This window comes from Dasypus novemcinctus, chromosome 31, assembly GCF_030445035.2.
Source record: "Dasypus novemcinctus isolate mDasNov1 chromosome 31, mDasNov1.1.hap2, whole genome shotgun sequence".
Taxonomy (NCBI): Eukaryota; Metazoa; Chordata; class Mammalia; order Cingulata; family Dasypodidae; genus Dasypus; species Dasypus novemcinctus.
Window position 1 is genome coordinate 5,431,141 of NC_080703.1, and position 22,054 is coordinate 5,453,194.

Consider the following 22,054-nt stretch of genomic DNA (forward strand, 5'->3'; position numbering starts at 1 on the left):
ACACACACACAAAAACTAGTTATCCCTGAGACTAGACAAAGAAGTTAATCAAACCAAAAAGATAAAATGATGACCAGACAGCAACAAGAAACTACAAACCAAATCAATAATCAGGAAAACATGACCCAATCCAGTGAACAAATTTAAATTAGGAAGAAGAGCAGAACATCAAACAAGTAATTAAACCTCTCAAAACATTTAATAGGGGCCAATTTAATGAGGTGAAGTAAGAGATAAGAATATGAAGAAAACACTTGGAGAGCATGCAGTAGAAATAGCAATCATGAAAAAAAAAAAAAGGACAAGGGATATGATGGGAAGGAACAGCATAATCCAAGAAATAAAAAATACACTCTCAGCAAATAACAGCACATTTGAAGAGGGAGAGGAACTAGTGATGGGGAAGACAGTACATCTGAAATCAAAGTTAGTAGAATTGATAGATAAAAAGAGAAAAAAAATTCAACACGGACTTTGGGACCTGAATGACAATGCAAAATGTGAAAACATATGCATTATAGGCATCCCAGAAAAAGAAGAGAAGGGAAAGGGAACAGAAGGGGTGTTGGAGGAAATAATGGAAAAAAAACTTCCCAAACCTAGTGAGGGAGATGAACATCCACATCCAGGAAGCACAATGCACCCTAAATAGGATAAACCCCAACAGGCCTACCCAAAGACATATACTTGTCAAATTATCCAATGCTCAAGACAAAGAGAAAATTCTAAAAGCAGCAAGAGAAAAAAAACACACATACAAAGGAGGCTTCATAAGATTGAATGCTGATTTCTCATCTGAAACCATAGAGGCAAGAAGGCAGTGGTATGACATAGTCAAGGTACTAAATGAAAATAATTTCCAAAAAAGAATACTCTTTCCAGCTAAACTAACAATCAAATATGATAGAGAGTTCAAATATTCACAGATAAACAGAAATTAATAGAGTATGCCAACAAGAATACTGCCCTTCAAGAAATACTAAAGGAAATTCTATAGGAGGAAAGAAAAAAACAGGAGAGACAGAGTTGGAGGAGAGTGTAAGAACAATTAAAAAGACAAAAAAACAAACAAAATATAACAAACACAAATCCAAAGAAAAAATGTCTAATATAAATAATTCCTTGAGAGTGATAACACTGAATGTCAATGAATTAAACCCACCTGTCCAGAGACTCAGACTGGAAAATTGGATAAGAAAGTATGATCCATCTATATGTTGTCTACATGAAAAACATCTTAGACCCAGGGATTCAAGGAGGTTGAAAATGAATGGCTGGAAAAGAATCTTACAAGCAAATAATAACCAAAAATGGCAGGAGTAACTATGTTAATATCAGACAAAACAGACTTTAAAGGCGAAACAATTGTGAAAGACAAATATGGACACTACATATTAGTGAAAGGGATAATCATTCACAAAGAAAGAACAGTTATAAACATTTATGCTCCTAACAAGGGTACCTCCAAATATCTGAGGCAAACACTGGAGAAACTAAGGGTAGGAATAGATGTCTCTACAATTATAGTGGGGGACTTTAATACACCACTATCAAGCTGAAAAACTGCAAGGGCCAGAGACCCAGATTTCACACCAAGATATGGAAATTAAACAGCACACTCTTAGAAATACAGTGGGTCAAAGAGGAAATCTCAAAAGAAATTAATAACTACCTTGAAACTAATGAAAATTATAACACAACATACCAAAACTTATGGGATGCAGCAAAAGCAGTACTGAGAGGGAAACTTATAACCATAAATTCATACATCAAAAAAGAAGAAAGAGGGAAAATTGAGGAACAAACTGCACATTTGGAGGAATTAGAAAAAAACAACAACAAAGTAACCCCGCCGGAAGAAGAAAGAAAGAAATAACAAAGATAAGAGCAGAACTAAGTGAAATAGAAAATAAGAAAGCACTTGAAAAGATAAACAAAACCAAGAGATGGGTCTTTGAGAAGATAAATAAAATTAACCAACCCTTAGCTAGACTAAGAAAGAAAAAAAGAGAGAAGATGCAAATACACACAATAAGAAATAACAAAGGAGATATCACCACTGGCCCCACAGAAATAAAGACTATCATAAGAGGATACTTTGAAAAACTATATTCTAACAAAAATGACAATTCAGAGGAAATGGACAAATTTCTAGAAATACATAACCAGCCTATATTGATGAAAGAAGAAATTGATGATCTCAACAAACTAATCACAAGTAAAGAGATAGAATCAGTCATTAAAAACCTCCTAACTAAGAGCCCTGGGCCAAATGGCTTCACAGGTGAATTCTACCAAACTTTCCATAAAGAACTAACACGAACCTTGCTGAAAATCTTCCAAAAATTTGAAACAGAAGAACATTGCATAACTCGTACTATGATGCCAAAATTACCCTAATATGAAAGCCAAACAAAGACACCACAGGAAAGGAAAATTACAGACCAATCTCTCTAATCAACATAGATGTGGAAATCCTCAACAAAATACTTACTAATCATATTCAACAGCACCATAAATCAATTATACACCATGACCAGGTGGAATTCATTCCTGGTGTGCAAGGATTGCTCACCATAAGAAAATACATTAATGTAAAAACCACATAAACAGATTGAAGGAAAAAAATCACATGATTATATCTATAGATGCAGAAAAGCATTTGACAAAATACAGCACTATTTCTTAATAAAAACACTGCAAAAGATTGGAGTAGTGGGAAACTTTCTGAACATAATTAAAGATATATATGAAAAAACTCCAGTTAACATCATTTACAATTTTGAAATCTGAAAATCTTTCCCTCTAAGATCAGGAACAAGGCAAGGAACCCATTATCACCCCTTCTATTTAATATTTGTTAGAAGTACTTGGGTGAGCATTGAAGCAAGAATCAGACATAAAAGGCATTCAAATTGGAAAGGAAGAAGTCAAAATTTACTATTTGCAGATGATATGATCCTATACATAGAAAACTTTGAGAAGTCTACAACGAAACTTCTAGAACTTATAAATGAGTTCAATAATGTTGAAGGCTATAAAATCAATGCGCAAAAATCTGTAGCATGTCTGTACACCAATAATGAAAAAAGTGAGGAGGCAATCAAGAAAAAAATACCATTTATAATAGTAAATAAAAAAATCAAATACCTAGGAGTAAATTTATCTAAAGATGTAAAAAATTTATACACAGAAAACTACACAACACTATTCAACAAAACCAAAGAAAACTTAAACAAAAGGAAGAATACTCCCCGTTCATGGATAGGAAGGCTAAATATTCGTATGATGTCTATCCTACCAAAACTGATCTACACATTCAATACAATCCCAATAAAAATCAACACAGCATTCTTTAAGAACTAGAAAAACTAGCTATGAAATTTATTTGGAAAGGAAAGAGGCCACGAATATCCAAAGATATATTGAAAAAGAAAAATGAAATTGGAGGAATCACACTACCTGACTTCAAAACATAGTACACTAGTGAAAACAGCATGGTATTGGCACAATGAGAGGCACACTGATCAATGGAACCAATTTGAAAATTCTGACATACATCCTCATAGATACAGACACATGATATTCTGAAGGCCACCAAACACACTGAAAGGGAATTACCAACTCACACCTTATACAAAAACCAACTCAAGGTGAATCAAAGACCTAAATATAAGAGCCAAGACTATAAGGACCTTAGAAAGCAATGTAGGGAAACATCTACAGAACCTTGTAATAGGAAATGGCTTCATGAATTTCACACCCAAAACAAGAGCAGCAAAAGAACAAATAGATAAATGAGACATCTTCAAAATTAGAGCCTTTTGCACCTCAAAGGACTTTGTCAAGAAAATGAAAAGAGAGCCTACCTAATGGGAAAAAATATTTGGTAAACATGTATATGATAGGAGATTACTATCCTTCAAATAAAAAGAACTTCTATATCTCAAAAAATAAAAAGACAACCTACCCATCTTAAAAAGTGGCAAGACTTAAACAGACACTTCTCCAAATAAAAAATACAAACGGCTAAAAAGCACATGAAAAATACTCAAAATCACTAGATGTTAGGGAAACGCAAATCAAAATTACAATGAGATATCGTCTTACTCCCATGAGACTGGCAGCTATCAAAAACACAGAGGACTACAAGTGCTGGAGAGGATGTGGAGGAATGGGAACACTCAGCCATTGCTGGTGGAAATGCAGAAGGATCCAGCCATTCTGGCGGACAGTTTGGCAGTTTCTCAAAAAACTAGCTATAGATTTGCCATATGACCCAGCAATTCCACTGCTGGGTATATACCCAGTAGAACTGAATACAAGGACACAAACCGATATATGCAAACCAATGTTCATAGCAGCATTGTTTCCTATTGCCAAAAGTTAGAATGAACCCAAATGCCCACCAACAGATGAATGGATAAATAAATAAATAAAATGTGGTATATCCATACAATGGAATACTACTCAGCTTTAAGAATGAATACACTACAAACACAAGTGATAACATGGATGAATCTTGAGACCCTTATACTGAGTGAAACAACCCAAGCATTGAAGGACAAATGCTACATGATCTCAATGATATAAGTAAACCAAGCTGCCTCAGAGAGCTAGAGACTGGATGATAGGTTTAAAGAATATTGGGGGGTAGAGGAAAGATGTAAGCTGACACTTACATGGGAGAAATCTATATAAGTTGAAGATATATGCACAAGGAGGGGGTAAAATGGGCCATAGGGCTAAATTTGGGTAGGGCTTTGTGGGCTTGAGGGGGGCTAGCAATGGGAGGATGGGTAATATTGCCCAAGAAATTAGGAGGACGGTGGGGAAACATAGGAACATAGGAGATTGTCAGGTATTCGGTTGAGAATACAATGCTGAGAAAACTTTTTCAAAAATATAATAAGGAAAGTTACCTATTTAAGATGCTCAAAGGTGATAATCTGATGCAGAACAGGCTTCTAGGGAGTGTGTGAGTGCTCATTTTGCCATAGTGGATTATATCATTGAATAGAGGCCCATATAATGAGAGCAAAGTTATACCCATTTCCTGGGTTGGACTGATGTTCTCAAATAGAAGAAATTGTATCTCTTGAGAGAAATGGTGGCACCCAATGCATTAGGACAGTTGAGCATGTCAAGCCCTCAACACTGTTGCAAGTATCTCCGTACATGGCCCTTCAAGCAGTGAAGATTGACTGTCACTGTGGGTCCTGATGGGAGGGGGAAAGAAGTATTGAATAGATGGAACCAATATAACTGTGTGGGCAATAGAAGTGTTCCACAAGATTATACAAGGATGGATATAAGACATGTTAAATTACACCAAAAATGTATAGGGGCTGATAGGCTAAAATGTAAATCATAATGTAAAACATAAAATAACTAAAAATTTAGAAAATTGTATAGTCTAAAATATAAACCACAATGTAAACCCAAATGTTACCTTGTCTGAAAGCTATTGTGTCAATATCTGTACATCAGTTTCAGTAAATATAGTATGAATATGTAAAAAAAAATTTTGCTGTGAAAGGGAAAAGGGTTTAATGTTGGATATGTGAGAGTACTGTATATTGTATATGTGAATTACTGTGCGCTAAAGCGTTTGTGAAGGTAAGCTTAATAATTAGGAAATAAAAGAAAAAGAAAGGACATAGTGAGGAAAAGATGGAAGAAGTTGCCTTGCCAATTTGCATACAGGGCAACACTTATTGCAGTGATGGAAGACAGAGCATCGAAAACAAAGCTTTGAATTTTTTAATTTTTTGATTCCCCAATTTATTTGTACGTTATTTTTTCTTAATTAATATGTATTCTATATCTAACCTTTACACTCATCACTATGTTCCTTTTTACTATTAATGGACCTGGCAATATATTGGACTTCATTTTTGAAGAAGTTTTGGATCACAGAGAAGCTCAACAATGGCAGGGTAGGAATACTGGTGTGGGATGTTATGGACAGGTGATGCACGCTTGGGAGGGAGTTTTCTAGGGCATATATCCAGGGTACATAAAAATGTTTGGATATTTTCATACTGGTTACAATTAAAAACAACTGAGGGAGTGCTGAGTTCCTAGCCAGGGGAGCTCTATCACAGTCCTGAAAGGAACAGCAGCAATCCCCCAAGTGCAATGGCAAAGACCAAAACAGAAGGAAGGTCCAACAATGAGCCCTTGACACTAATGACTATGCTCTTAAGCCAGTGCACCTGAAATAAAAACAAGGCCTAGAGCTGCAGAGGGCCTAAGAGTTACCTCCTGAGAGCTTCCGTGTTGCTAAAATGTGGCCAGTCTCAAAGCCAAACTCAGCATGTAAATGTGTTGTCTTCCCCCCAGCGTGGGAAATGACTCCTGGGGATGAGCCTTCCTGGCACCGAGGGATTACTACCAAGTACCAGCTGATGATGTAACTAGAAAATGACCTTGAATAAAAGGGTCTACTCAGACCAGCAGAATATATCAGTCTACATAAAATATCAGGAGTTAAAATGTTTTTTGACCTGAATAAAAGGGGAAAATGAAAAGGACAAATGAGTTTATATGGCTATGAGGCTCCAAAGTAGCTGAGAGCTTATTAGAGGGGTTGACCTTACGCACACCTCAGCAGAGTCCCAGAGACAGATAAAGTAGATAGAACCCCAGGTATTGGTTCTTCTGAGGGCTACAGAGACCCACAGGTTTTATGGTAATGGCAGATGGAGTTCAGTGCCATGTCAGATGGCCCTACTTTGGAGTTTGTGTTTCTGTGTGATGGAGCTGACCTCAGATGTGTTCTTTGTCCACAAGCCTCTCCTGTTGCTTTTACTGGATCTGTAGTTGGTGCTAGGGTTTAGTGTATACCCAGAGGACCTGAATCTCTGGACTGACCATCTGATAGCCAGGCACTGAGCCCCAACAAACTTGCAACCCCTGTACTCTGGTTTATTGGACTTACCCCACTCAGCTAACATGAAGGTCAAGAAGGTCAACCACCACACCAGGAAGCCAAGAGAGCCTACAACTGAAAGCAGGAGAAGTGCATCCGGCATCTATGTGGAATCTAAGCCCCCTCTTGATATGGATGTGGAGTGGACACAACCGTTCTAAGGTTCACAGGATGGAGGAATAGAGTATGGATTAGAGTGAACTTACTGATATTCTGTTCATGAACTATTGTGATTAGTAATCGAAGAAAATATGGCATTGGTGTGGAGAAAGTGGCCATGGTGGCTTCTGGGGATAGGAAGTGGGAGGAGATGAGATGTGGGGGCGATTTTTGGACTTGGAGTTGTCCTGGATGGTGCTGCAGGGACAGTTACCAGACATTGTATGTCCTCCCATGGCCCACTGGGTGGAATGTGGGAGTGTGCGCTATGGTGTGGACCACTGACCATGAGGTGCAGTGGTGCTCAGAGATGTATTCATCAAATGCAATGAATGCCTCATGATGATGGAGGAGATTGTTGTTATGGGGGGAGGAATGTGGTGAGGGTGGGGGGGGTATATGGGGACCTCATATAGAGGGGATATCTGAGGACCTCATATAAAGAAAACAAAAATGAAAATTTTTATAATTTTTTTTTAAGGTTTTGCCTTTCATCACTCTAATAGGTGTTGTCTTGTATATATAGTGGCAAGGCAATCTCTTCCATTTCTTCCTCAGTGTCTTGCCTCTTTTATTTTTCATTATATCTTCAAAAAAGTTTAAGGTCACAGTAAAGTCATGCACAGAATATAGGTATCTCCCATATACCCAAAATCCTTCCTCTTCCTCACCAATGATGTTTTTACATGTGGATGTTACATTTGCTACAACCGATGTACAAATATTGGATAGCTACCAAACATGCTCAGTAGTACACAATATGGTTTACAATTTAGACCATACACTTTTATAAATTTTTGTTGAAATTTATCATGGCCTGTATCCATCATTGCAAGATGATACAGAACACTTCCATTTACCCCCAGTTACACCCTCTTCCATCTATTTTCTCTCTCTCTCCCTCTCCTTGGGGACCACATTGGCAACCAAGCTTCATTGCTTGAAGGACAAGATTCATAGATACTTGCAACAGTGCTGAGGGCTTGACAAACTGGTCTATCCTCTCCCATTAGGAGCCAGCCTTGCTCTTGAGAGATACTCTCTCCTCTATTTGAGAACATCTATGTGTCCTCTCCATTATCGGTGTACAATAATTCTTGCTCATTGTATTGCTCTACACCCACGAATATAATACACTGGGTCAGATGGTCCATGGAATTGTGGGTATGTTCGGGGTGGAAAGGTGAACACGCAGGATTGATGTGTGCGTGGTTGATATTATAATGTTGAGAAAACACTTTTTTTTTTACTATAATCCTGATTCTGCATCTTTATTATATTTTCACTTTTTTTGGTCTTTATTCATTTTTTAAATATTACATTCAAAAAATACGAGGTCCCCATATACCCCCTAACCCCCTCACCCCACTACTACCGCCATAGCAACATTCTCCTCCATCATCATGACACGTTCATTGCATTTGGTGAATACATCTCTGAGCATCGCTGAACCTCATGGTGAATGGTCCACATCATAGCCCACACTCTCCCATGTTCCATCCAGTGGGCCATGGGAGGGCCTACAATGTCCGCTAATTGTCCCTGCAGCACCACCCAGGACAACTCCAAGTCCCCAAAATGCCTCTACATCTCATCTCTTCATTCCATTCCCCACACCCAGCAGCCACCATGGCCAATTTCTCCACAACAATGCCACATTTTCTTCGATTACTAATCACAATAGTTCATGAATAGAATATCAGTAAGTCCACTCTAATCCATATTCTATTCCTACATCCTGTGAACCTTGGATTGGTTGTGTCCATTCCACATCTATGTCAACAGGGGGTTTAGATTCCACATGGATGCTGGATGCAATTCTCCTGCTTTCAGTTGTAGGCACTCTTGACTCCATGGTGTGGTGGTTGACCTTCTTCAACTCCATGTTATCTGACTGGGGTAAGTCCAATAAACCAGACTGTAGGAGCTGAAGTCTGTTGAGGCTCAGGGCCTGGCTATCATGTGGTCAGTCCAGAGATTAAGATCCCCTGGGTATATATTAACCCCCAGCACCAACTACAATTCTGGTAAAGTAACAGGAAAGCTTGTGAAAAGAGATCACATCTGAGTCCAGCTCCATCACACAGAAACACAAACTCCAAAGAAGGGCCAACTGACATGGCACTGAACTCCATCTGCCATGACCATAAAACCTGTGGGTCTCTGTAGCCCTCAGAAGAACCAATACCTGGGGTTCTATCTACTTTATCTGTCTCTAAGACTCTGCTGAGTTGTGCATAAGGGCAACCCCTCTGATAAATTCCCAGCTCTTTTTTGGACTCATAGACATATAAACTCATTTGCCCTTTCCATTTCCCCCTTAATTTAGGTCAAAAAGCATTTTTAACTCCTGTTATTATATGTAGACAGAGATATTCTGCTGGTCCGAGTTGAACCTTTTATTCAAGGTCATTTTCTAGTTACATCATCAGCTGTTACTTGGTATTAATCCCTCGGCACCACGGAGGCTTATCCCTGGGATTCATGTCCCACACTGGGGGGAAGGCAACAAATTTACATGCTGAGTTTGGCTTCAAGACCAGCCATATTTGCGTAAGACGGAGGCTCTCAGGAGGTAACTCTTAGGCACATTGCTGCTCTAGGCCTTGTTCTTATTTCAGGTGCACAGGCTCACAAGCATAGTGATTAGTAGCAGGGGCTCATTGTTGGACCTTCATTCTTATTTGTCTTTGTTGTTGCACTTGGGGGATTGTTGCTGTTCCTTTAGGGACTGTGATAGAGCTCCCCTGGCTAGGAACTCAGCACTCCCTCAGTTGTTTTTAATTGTTTCCACTATGAAAATATCCAAACATTTTTATGTACCTTGGATATATGCCCTGTAGAATTCCCTGTCAACCATGTGTCCCTTGTCAATAACATCCCACAGCAGTATTCCTCCCCTGCCATTTTTGAACCTCTGTGTGATACAAAACTTCCTAAAAAGTGAAGCCCAATATATTGCCAGGTTCCCTTAATAGTAAAATGGAATATATCGATGAGTTTAAAGGTTAGATATAGAGTACATATTAATTTGGAAAAATTCAACATCCTATCTTTTTCTTTTCTTTTTTCTAATTATTAAGCTTATCTTCACAAGAGTTTTAGATCACAGTAATTCATATATACAATATACAGTAATTCCACATATCCAACATAATATCTTTTCCCTTCCACAGCAGTAATCTTTTAACATATTCATACCATATTTACTAAAACTGATGTATAGATATGAGACAAGAGCTTTCAAATAAGGTAACATTTGTGTTTACATTGTGGTTTATATTTTAGACTATACAATTTTCTATATTTTTAGTTATCTTATGTATTACATTATGATTTATATTTAGCCTATCAGTCCCTATATATTTTTTGTGTAATTTTAAATGTCTTATATCCATCCTTGAGAAAACACTGTAGATGATATAGTAAGAAAGGGTTACTGTTTTAGGGTATTGGATGGTGGACATCTGGCACAAGGTACACCAGGGGCAGGCTTCTAAGGATTGTGTGAGTGCTCATTTCTTGGCTTTTTAAAATTGTGAACAGTTTCTTAGGAAACACAGTACCTTTGTCTTCTCTTCATTCCCAGCATGTACTTTAGGATTTACCATACAGTATTGATGAATAAATATTGTTGAATGACTGAGAAACCAGATGGTTGTGTGGGTTGAACAGATATTGCTAATTATGGGGGAGAAAGGAGAAGCAGTGAGACAAGAGGAAATTCACTTGTGAGTGGGTGTCTCCATTCATGACAGCCAACTCCAGAGGAGAAAAATTGGGAAATAAGATAGTTTAGTGTATTCAGAATCTTTGTCCAGAAGCAACAAGAGGGAAATCAGCATGGGAAACCTGACAAGACTAGAGCCCACACCTTAATAACGGTGACCTCCTCCTGGGAGGTAGGTGTCCACAGGGATAAGAGATGAACATGGAGCTCCAAAGCGGTCACAAGGGACTAAACTGGTTCAAATTTGCATTGTGTTTTCTTTTCTTATCTCCAGAGAAATAATTATCTCAGGGAGATTGAGACAAAAGAATACTTCATTAATGTGGTTCATGGGAATGGAATCCCTAATTGCTCAGATAATCTATGTGCTTCTCCTTCACTATATCAAAGAAAACACAATGTGTCTTCTACAGACCTTATGACTCGTTCCATCCCACTTCACTTCTTGGGAACAGAGCTTCCAACTTCTTTCATCATTCAAGGAAGAACCTGCATTGGTGAACTTAGACCCTGCCTTGATAATTTCAGAGCAACTTACAGAATCTTCACGGGTACTGGGGGAATATATTTTTGACTCCATGAACACCTTTTATTGGTAGAAGCTTTAAGGAAATCAGCAGATTATGACCACAGAGAAAGCTTAAAACACATAGTTCTGTCTTATTAAAAAGCCTGAGTGAAAATAGCAGATAAACTAAAATAGATTTTTTTCCCAATCTGTTTCCTCTGATCTCTTACTCTTGGGTCTTCCTATTCTGCCTGCTCCCTCCTCTCAGAATCTCTGGTGTCCATGGCCTTTATATCAATGATAAACATTCTTCCATTGCTAGAATAATACGTCTATAATATAAAAATAATGTCTACTTTAGTCCATTGTTCATTCCCCAATCTTCAGGATTTTGTGATGGTGATGCCCACTGTTTCTAATTGAGAGGGGGCTTAGATCCCTTGGGATATATGGGTGGAACTAGCTTGCTTAGAGGTGCAGCCATTCTTTGCTCCTTGGGATAGGTGTTGTCCATTAGCATCTCCTTATTAGTTGTTCTACATAGGTCCAATGAACTGGAGAGTAAGTGTTGAAACTGCTTAGATTAAGGGTTCAACTGGCACATGAACAGACCAAAAACATAATGCTCTGGCTCATGTATTTAACAAGGATAGTGCCAACACATGGCTTTATGTAAATAACATGTAGAGAAGAGCCACATGTTGGGTCCCTTGTCTTTTTGTCTTTTTTGTTGCTCTTACACTCTCCTCGAACTCTGCCTGTCCTGTTTTTTCCTTTCTTCCTGCAGAATTCTCTTTAGAATTTCTTGAAGGGAGGGTTTCTTGTTCTAGATATATGCATGTACACATCTTAGTATATAAACATATATTTCCTTAAACTCTCTGCAGAGAGGCCCTCAAGGCTGCAGTAACAATGAGCAGAGATAATGCCCAGACTTCAGGTTTTAAAACCATTCTCCAATAAATGCCTTCTTAGAGAAATTTTTCTTTCTAGAAAACAAATATGCAAGAAGGATCTGGAATATTTTGCAGTACCAAAAAGTAAATAGATGTAAAATAAACCCCTCAATGATAGGGTTATAGTAAAGAGCAATAGGATGCACTGCAAAGAGCTACCATGGCTAAAAAGTAGAACAAATTGAAAATCAACAACAAAAGTAGTATCGTATCACACCCCAAAGTTTGAAATAAATGTCAGGAGTCAATCCTGTCAGAATTGAGCCAACTTCCCTCGAGAGTCTGTAGGACTTGGGTGGTCTTTGCCATGTTTACTACCTTTTGGCTCCCAGCTCTGAACCCTTCAACTAAGGCCCAATGGAAAGTTTCTAATCAGTTGGGCCTGGTCATGTCATTGGGATCCCATCGGGGGTCCTTGCGTGGGAACTTAGTGTGGGCATATTGATCCCTGTCCAGGCTTCCCCCAGATGGGTGCTCCTTGAGCCAGGTGAAAACTCCTTTTGTGACTCACATTCTCTCCTTGAAGTTGAGTAAGGTCATAAGGAGCTGCTTACAGGCAGTCAGCCCAGGTGGGTTTGCAGGTTTGAATGATGGACTGGAAGAGGTCCATCATGACCTGAGGCTTCTCCAGGTATGTGGGGTGTGACTTTTCCAGATAAAGAGATCAGTAGTAGTGAAGTGTCCTCCTTATATATGGTCATCAGCATCATAATAAATTGGAGCCCAGGTTTCAGAGAGAGGTAGTTGTAAGGTGGCCCTTCTCCCTGCTCCACCTGTCCCTGGGGCTCCTCCTGGTCTGAGTTGTCATCTTTCAGGGACTCCTTCCTGAGTGATGGCCAGCACTATGCTGCCAGTGGTCAAGATTGGTGGAAACAGCCATTGCAGAGGTGCAGAGGCTGCATTGATGGAGAAAGCGGCTGTGGGAGCGGCTGCGAGAGTGGCTGGGCCATGTTGCTTGGAAAAATTGCCTGCAGAACTTCCTGTGGGAGCAGCTGCTGCAGCAGCTGTGCTGTGTTGCTTGGAGAAAGCAGCTGTGAAACCGGCTGTGGAAACAGCTGCAGGAGCAGCTGGCTCCTGTTTCTTGGAGAAAGCGGCCCTGGAACTGAACCGGCTGTGGAAAGGACTGTGGGAGTGGCTGTAGGAACAGCTGGGCTGTGTTGCTTGGAGAAAGCAGCTGCAGAATCGGCTGTGGGAATGACAGTGGAAGTGGCTGCAGGAATGGCTGCGAGGAAGTGCTGCTCAGGGAGGATGGTGGGTGTGGGGCCAGTGAGGTCATGCTGTTCAGGAAGGATGGCAGTGGAGACAGCTGTCAGGGTAGCGAGGTCATACTGCTCAGGGAGGACGGCAGTGGAGATGGCCGTCGGGGCAGCGAGGTTGCATTGCTTGGGAAAATGGGCTCATCCCCACTCCTCGGCACTGGCACTGTAGGAACAATCTCATAAGGTGGTGGCCCCTCTAGAATGGGTGGGTTGTCACTAGATCTGGGGCTTACTTTCTCTGGACCCTTTGCAAGGCACCTGTTTGGCCTGGTTCCTGAGACAGCACCTGTGGGCTTTTGTATCAGGCAAATCCTGGCTTCCTTACTAGAACATTTCCTTAACTAGGGTGGACTTTGACTCGCAGTGTCCTGCCAGGCATCAATGATTTCTTTTTTTTTTTAATTACTGCAATTTTTTTATTGACTTTGTAATAATATTACATTAAAAAAATATATATATGAGGTCCCATTCAACCCCACCACCCTCACCCCCCCCCCCCCAGCAACACTCATTCCCATCATCATGACACATCCATTGCATTTGGTAAGTACATCTTTGGGCACCTCTGCACCTCATGGTCAATGGTCCACATCATGGCCCATACTCTCCCCCATTTCATCCAGTGGGCCCTGTGAGGATTTACAATGTCCGGTGATTGCCCCTGAAGCACCATCCAGGGCAGCTCCATGTCCCAAAGACGCCTCCACCTCTCATCTCTTCCTGCCTTTCCCCACACCCATCAGCCACCATGTCCACTTTTCCCAATCCAATGCCACCTTTTCTATGTGGACATTGGATTGGTTGTGTCCATTGCACCTCTATGTCAAGAGGAGGCTCAGATTCCACATGGATGCTGGATGCAATCCTCCCACTTTCAGTTGTAATCACTCTAGGCTCCATGGTGTGGTGGTTGTCCTTCTTCAACTCCATCTTATCTGAGTGTGGTGAGTCCAATAAATCAGATTGTAGGTGCTGGAGTCTGTTGAGGCTCAGGACCTGGCTAACACATTGTCAGTCCAGAGATTCAAATCCCCTAAATATATCTTAAACCCCAACACTAACTGCAACTCCAGCACATTAGCATGAAAGTCTTATGAAGAGAGATCCCATCTGAGTCCAGATTCATCACACATAAACACCAGTTCCAAAGAGGGGCCATCTGACCTGGTAGTTAACCCCATCGGCCATGACCATAACACCCATGGGTCTCTTTAGCCCTCAAAGGAACCAATACCTGGGGGTTGTATCTGCTTTATCGGTCTCTCAGACTCTGCTCAGTTGTGCATAAGGGCAATCCTTCTGACAGCCTCCAGACTCTTTTTTAGAGACTCGTAGCCATATTAACTCTTTTCTCCTTCCATTTCCCCCTTACATTAGGTCAAACAGCATTTTATTTTTTATTTTTTATTTTTTTTAATTTTTCACTTTATTTCTTTTTTTTATTTTTTTTATTTTATTGACTTTGTAATAATATTACATTAAAAATATATATGTGAGCTCCCATTCAACCCCACCCCCCACCCCACCTCTCCCCCCCCCCCATCAACACTCCCTCGCATCATCATGACACATCCATTGGATTTGGTAAGTACATCTTTGGGCACCTCTGCACCTCATAGTCAATGGTCCACATCATGGCCCATACTCTCCCCCATTCCATCCAGTGGACCCCGAGGATATACAGCATTTTAAAGTCATGTTATTTTATGTAGACAGGGATATTCTGCTGATCTGCATTGAACCTTCCTTATAAGGTCATTTTCCAGTTGCATCATCAGTTGGTAGTTGATAGTGGTCCCTCGGTGCCAGGGAGGCTCATCCCCGGGTGTCATGTCCCATGCTGGGGGGAAGGCATTGCATTTACATGCTGAGTTTGGCTTTGAGACTGGCTACATTTGAGTAACATGAAGGCTGACAGGAGGAAATTCCCAGGCATAATGCTGCTCTAGGCCTTGTTCTTATTTTAGGCTTATCAGCTCACAATCATAGTCATTAGTGTCAGGGGCTCACTGATGAACCCTCACTCCCTCCTGGTCCCTGTGCCAGGCATTAATGTAGGGGAACTGGCCAGGGCACTCTGGTTTTCTCGTTAACATCTCATGGACTTTACAGATGATCTGGGGTCAAAGGTGCCCTCCTGGGGCCAGCCCATAGCAAAAGCCAGCCATTGTAGTTCACAAAGCATTGTAATATTTCCTGGCTAGAACTTTATGCCACATCTTCGCAGAAAACTCAGGGAAAGTTTTTCTGCTTATAACTTAATGGGGTCCTACTTTGTGTGCTTCCCACATTTCCTCTGTGTGTTGACACTGCACAACACTCACTCGGCCTTTTGTTTCATCCATCCCAAGCTGTGTCCCTTGTGGGAACACAAGGCGCCTGTTAAATTAAGCAGGTCGGTATAAGCTCGGGACTCAGAAGAGAGTTTTTTTTTCAGGGAGGTGCCCCAGACTGCCCTTTACCAGAGTGGTTACCACAGAACTGTGGATCTTTTCATGTGCTTTTTGGCCGTTTGTATTTCTTCCTTAGAGATATATACAAAGAATACTCAAAACTCAACCATATATATTCTCCTGTTTCTAGCCTTGATGGAGAATTAACAATGAATCATAACACATGAATTTATTTTCCTGGTTAATCATAAGCATGTCTAACCTAGTACAGCTCATGATTAAATGTCTCATTGTGTGTTTGCAGCAGGCTATGTTCTGAATGTCACAGTTACTTTCAATGGGGAGAAAAATGAAGGAAGGAAGCTTCTTCTTTGACCATTAGAAAAAACCTCAACCATAAGAATACAAATTCTAATTTTAGAAATACCTAAGTGATCCTAATGGTACCTTTTAAAAAAATACATAGGTAGGAAAAAATATATGAAAAAAAGTTCTACGTATTAGCCATGAGGGAAATGCAAATTAGAACCTCCTAAGACACCACTACAACTAGTTTGAAAAAAATGAGAATATCAAATAGTGGCATGAATGCAGCACAATAGGAACTCATATGTTTTACTCATATGAATACCAAACAAAACAAAACTGCCACTTTGGAATATAATATCAGTTTCTTCTAAAGTAAATCATACACTTAACAAATAGTCCTTTAGCCCCACTTGTACATATTTACTCAAGAGAATGGAAAATATTTCCACATACAATCTTGTACACAAATCTTTAAGCAGCTGTTTTCTTGGTCACAAGAACTCAAAAAAAAAAAATAAAAATGATCATGAACAGGATGAAAAATAGGGGAATGAGGAGAAAGGGCAGCCTGGTAAGTGTAATTGGGGGTGTGAGTGGCCCCTCTCATCCCAGAAAGAAAAGAGACAGAGGTAATTGACTCCTAACACTAAAGACTCTGAGGCCCTCCTCTATTTACCTACAAAAGGAGAGAGACAGTTCTCTGCAGAGCTGGCTGATAGACAAGGCAGATTCCCACCAACAATTCATAAGGCCATGTTTTTACATAAAAAGATGGAGATGATGGTATGGACAGAAATTTTCTTTGAGCCTTGTGATAGAAGATACCCTGAGTATATCTCCAGCCTTGGGGAGGCCCCTTTGACACAGTCATGGAACATTTTTTGTGAGGAAATCCCTCTGCCCATGTTACCAGGCAGTCTGGATCAACCAAGGCTCCTACTGCCAGCAAGTCTTGGGCCAGGTGAGCTATCAGCAGGAGGGAGGGTCACACATCAGTCACAGATCAAACGCAGGCACCCACTTTACATGGATCCACACACCCCTTTACAGAAGTGTCCCTGCCTCCTCCTCCTGTATAAAAAAGCCCAGGCCCCTGCCCCTTGAGGAACTGTGACTATTGGAACAATTCTTATCCAAGAGCAGTGACTAGTAGTCATTTCTATTGCTCTTACTTCCCGTAGTATTGTTATTGATGTTTTAACACCTTGCCTGGAATAAATAGAAGCCCTGACCATTGCATACATAAGATCACAGATGGTTCCCATTTGCCCATCCCCAAGATCTGGGGATCAGCAGTCTCTGTGTTCTCAGGTCAAGGCTGGCATCAGCTCCATATAGTGGCCACTGGCTGGCCATCCTATGGTTTTCTCCTACCAACCTCCTTCCACAGGCCTCCCCAGGATTTTCTCAGCCAATGCCACATCCCAAAGCAGAGATATATGAAGGTCAGTCCCAGGATAAAGGTCTCATCCCCAAATGGGTCACCACCATGGGGACTTTGCCTAAAACACTGTTGAATTTCAGCTTAAGAATTAACTTACCTTTAGAGACCAGTCCTCACACTGTTATTTCACAGGAAGCTTCTGAGCTTAGATGGAAGGATGTCACCTGTCACAGGAATTTAGTGCAGGTTCCCAAATGTGGCATTAATGAAGTTCTTTTAGTTATCTGAGAATAATTTCCTATAGATGGCTTCAGGCTTGGTTGATCATTTAAGATGCAACTCTAAGGAAGCAGCTTTGGCTCAAGCAATTGAGCTCCCATTTACCAAATGTAGGACTCAGGTTCAATTCCTGGAACCTCCTGTTAAAAAATAAAGGCATCCCAGACCTGTGCAGTGAGGTGCAGCCCCTGCCCCCACATGCAAAATGAAGCACCAAAAAGAGGATGGTGCAATCAGATAGAAAAAAAAAAGATACATTCCCTTACCTTTGCTTCCAAACCTATAGCAGATTTCAATCACTTCTTTCAAATGCAGACATTCTGAAAGCTAGAAGCATCAGTGTAAACGGAGTATGGGTATACCCACAAGCTTTCTTCAACTACTACCCCCTGCCCCTGCAGGTCAAAGGTTGAAAATTAGAGGGCCTCTGGGAAACCCCCAGTCTGGGGCAAATCCCATTCCTCAATTCCTAGCCCTCTTAGAGAATCACTTGCATGGAGGCAGACATTTAGCTTCTACCCAGATGAACTTTCTAGATCTCTATGGACATTTCCTAAAAGGACACAGCAGAGAGTTGATGGGCATAAGAGAGGGAGGGCTCTGAGAGGGTGGGGACTCCATGGAGGGAGCCAAGCACCTGGGGGGAGGAGGGTGATGTGAAATGGTGGCCCAGTGTAACATCACATATAACTGATCAAGATGTCCCCGGTGCTACAATCGAAGCCTGGGCATGACAGCTGGAGCTGGGATAAAATATAGAGAGAAGAGTCTGGGTGAAGGAAGGATGCTCTCTGGCACCTGTTCTTCCTTCTTGACTCCCCATGACATGTTTCCCACTTGGGACATACTCCTGTCCAAATCTGGGGCCAGGATCCAGGTATCTTCTTCCCTTCCACAGCTCCCCTCTCTACCCTTGAGGCAGCTAAAAAAAAGCAGTGGAACACCAGGTGAAGCCCCTTTTTGGGTCGGAAAGGAAATTCCACAATTCACATGCTCAGGAAATACAGGAAGCACTTTAGCAAGATGTGCAACTGTGGGGAATTTAAATGGAGGATTTTCTTGTTGACCCAGAAGACATAGATTGGCAGTGACAATCTATTCATCGGGCATGGTGTTGACTGTTTTGTAGGATGTACCCCTACAAAAAAGCTTCCAAAGGCTACAGGTGGGAAGGAGTCCCCAAAGGGGAAGCAGGGGAAGGCATGCCAAGGCAGCTTGGGACCATATAAACATCCCTGCTTACCTACAAATTGAGAGCCTATGTTGGGCTAATTTCCTGGGATATGCAAAACCAGTTAATGCTAAATGCCTAAAAAATGTTTATTGGGCTAATTTTAAGACAATTGCAAGTGTAATTATTTGAGTTTAGCTGCACCCCAATAACCTCAAAATAAATTTACTTCTTCACAGGTATTTTCTCAAGAGGATTTTCTGCAAAAGTGACAGCGAGGCAAGCCAGTCATGAGAGTTTTAAAGCTATTATATCTGAAATGACTCATCAGTATTCCCAACACTACTAAGCCCCTCCCACAAATGATTTGATCCTGACCCTGTGCTGAGGGCTTTCAATGTGGAGGAATTCCTAGGGAAGCCTCCTCCTAGGGATGCATCCCCAAGGGCTGTTGCACAGGATGACAATCATCATAAGAGTCAAACACACCATTTGGAAGGTCTTTCATTTCTTGGTAGTGTAAGGGTAAGGCCACATTGTCGCTGCATGGCTAATGAAGCTCTCAATTGGAACTTTATTCAAAGTCTGAGTCTGGTCAGTATCACTAATCTATAACAGTAGATAGATGTTTGTTTATTAAGAGACAATTCTAGGCCAAGTAATGCCATTTAAAATGGCTTCCTGATTCTTTTTTTAAAGTCAACTGACTTTCTTAAAGTAAAGCCTCGTGGGGACTCCTAAATCAAGGCAAAGTCCCACCTGGGTCTCTTATGACCACTTTCTGTCCTGGTCTACAGACCACAACCCTGTTTCCTACTTCAGGCAGTTGCCTAAATAAGGCTGACTATAGGCCCTGGGCCCAGTGAGGGCCAAACTAACTGTGGCTATATTTACCTACAGACACATTCACACCAGTTTTAATGTCTACCTATTTATATATGTCTATGCATATTAACTTAAAAGTACACAATATACCCTCTCTATCACTCTGTTTACAGGTGCTTTGACACAATTGTACATGATTTTTATTTGCATGGAAACATGACAATTTAAGACAACTCCTTTTCCAATCCCTGTCCTTTTTATATATTCCCTAGCCCTCCCAACCCTCCCTAAGCTCAGGACAAATGCTATTTTTGGTCGGCAGAATCCTGCTCATTCTCTGTCTTTCCCCACCAGCCATCCCCTCAGTAGTCACCTACTCTGAGTCCTATTCCTCCTGGGTCCAAGACCCACAGATACACAGTCCCCATTTCACAGCTCTGATCCTGTGGGCAGAAGATGCAGATTAATGCCATGTGGTGGTCCAGTGTCATGGCGGGCCTAGGCATCCCTGTTAGTCCTGATGATGATTTCAAAATAGAAATCTTAACTACATACAGATGCTTTTAGTTCTTGGCATGTATTTTATTTAAAGGAATTCTATGAACAGGAGAGCCAGTTGGAGAGTTTGGTATATAAATGAAATAACAAACTGGTGTTATATTATTCATGGAAAAATAAAACAATAGAGGAATTTCTGTGACTGGATCTGCCAGGTAAGGGGCTTTGAATGTTTGTGATGTGGTGGGTTTTTTTGAGTTTCCAGGGCCAGGGATTGAACCTGGGACCTTTAAAGTGAGAAACCATCATGTAACCATTGAGTTCATTTTTTTTTCATTTGTTTCCTTGGTGTTTCTTTTTTGTTGTGTTTTTTATTCATTTTTTATTGATTTTGTAAAAATATTACATTAAAAAAATATGAGGTCCCATTCAACCCCACCACCCTCCTGCACCCCTCCCCCCCCCCCAGCAACACTCACTTCCATCATCATGACACATCCATTGCATTTGGTAAGTACATTTCTGGGTATCTCTGCACCTCATGGTCATTGGTCCACATCATGGCCCACACTCTCCCCCATTCCATCCAGTGAGCCCTGGGAGGATTTACAATGTCCGGTGATTGCCCCTGAAGCACCATCCAGGGCAACTCCAAGTACCAAAGGCACCTCCACATCTCATCTCTTCCTGCCATTCCCCATACCCATCAGCCACCATGTCCACTTTTCCCACTCCATTGCCACCTTTTCTCTGAGGTCCTTGGATTGGTTGTGTCTGTTGCACCTCTATGTCAAGAGGAGGCTCAGATTCCACATGGTTACAGGATGCAATCCTGCTTTCAGTTGTAGGCACTCTAGGCTCCATGGTGTGGTGGTTGTCCTTCTTCAACTCCATCTTAGCTGAGTGAGGTGAGTCCAATAATTCAGATTGTAGGAGCTGGAGTCTGTTGAGGCTCAGGGCCTGGCTATCATATTGTGAGTAAAAAGATTCAATCCCCTAAATATATCTTAAACCCCAATACCAACTACAATTCCAGGAACGTAGCATGATAGTCTTATGAAAAGAGATCCCCTCTGGGTCCAGTTTCATCACGCAGAAACACCAGCTCCAAAGAAGAGCCATCTGACATGGCAGTGAACCCTATCTGCCATGACCGTAGAACCCGTGGGTCCCCTTAGCCCTCAAAGGAACCAATACCTGGGGATTGTATCTACTTTATCTGTCTCTTAGACTCTGCTCAGTTGTGCATAAGGGAAATCCTTCTGACAGCCTCCAAACTCTTTTTTTTTTTAGAGACTCATAGCCATATAAACTCATTTCTCCTTTCTATTTCCCCCTTACATTAGATCAAACAGCATTTTAAAGTCATATTATTCTATGTAGACAGGGATATTCTACTGATCCGCATCGAACCTTCAATTCAAGGTCATTTTCCAGTTGCATTATCAGTTGTTAGTTGATAGTGATCCCTCGGTGCCAGGGAGGCTCATCCCCGGGTGTCATGTCCCATGCTGGGGGGAAGGCATTGCATTTAGATGCTGAGTTAGGCTTCGAGACTGGCCACATTTGAGTAACATGAAGGCTGTCAGGAGGAAATTCCCAGGCACAGTGCTGCTCTAGGAAGGCTCCAGGAACCAAACCCAGTATCT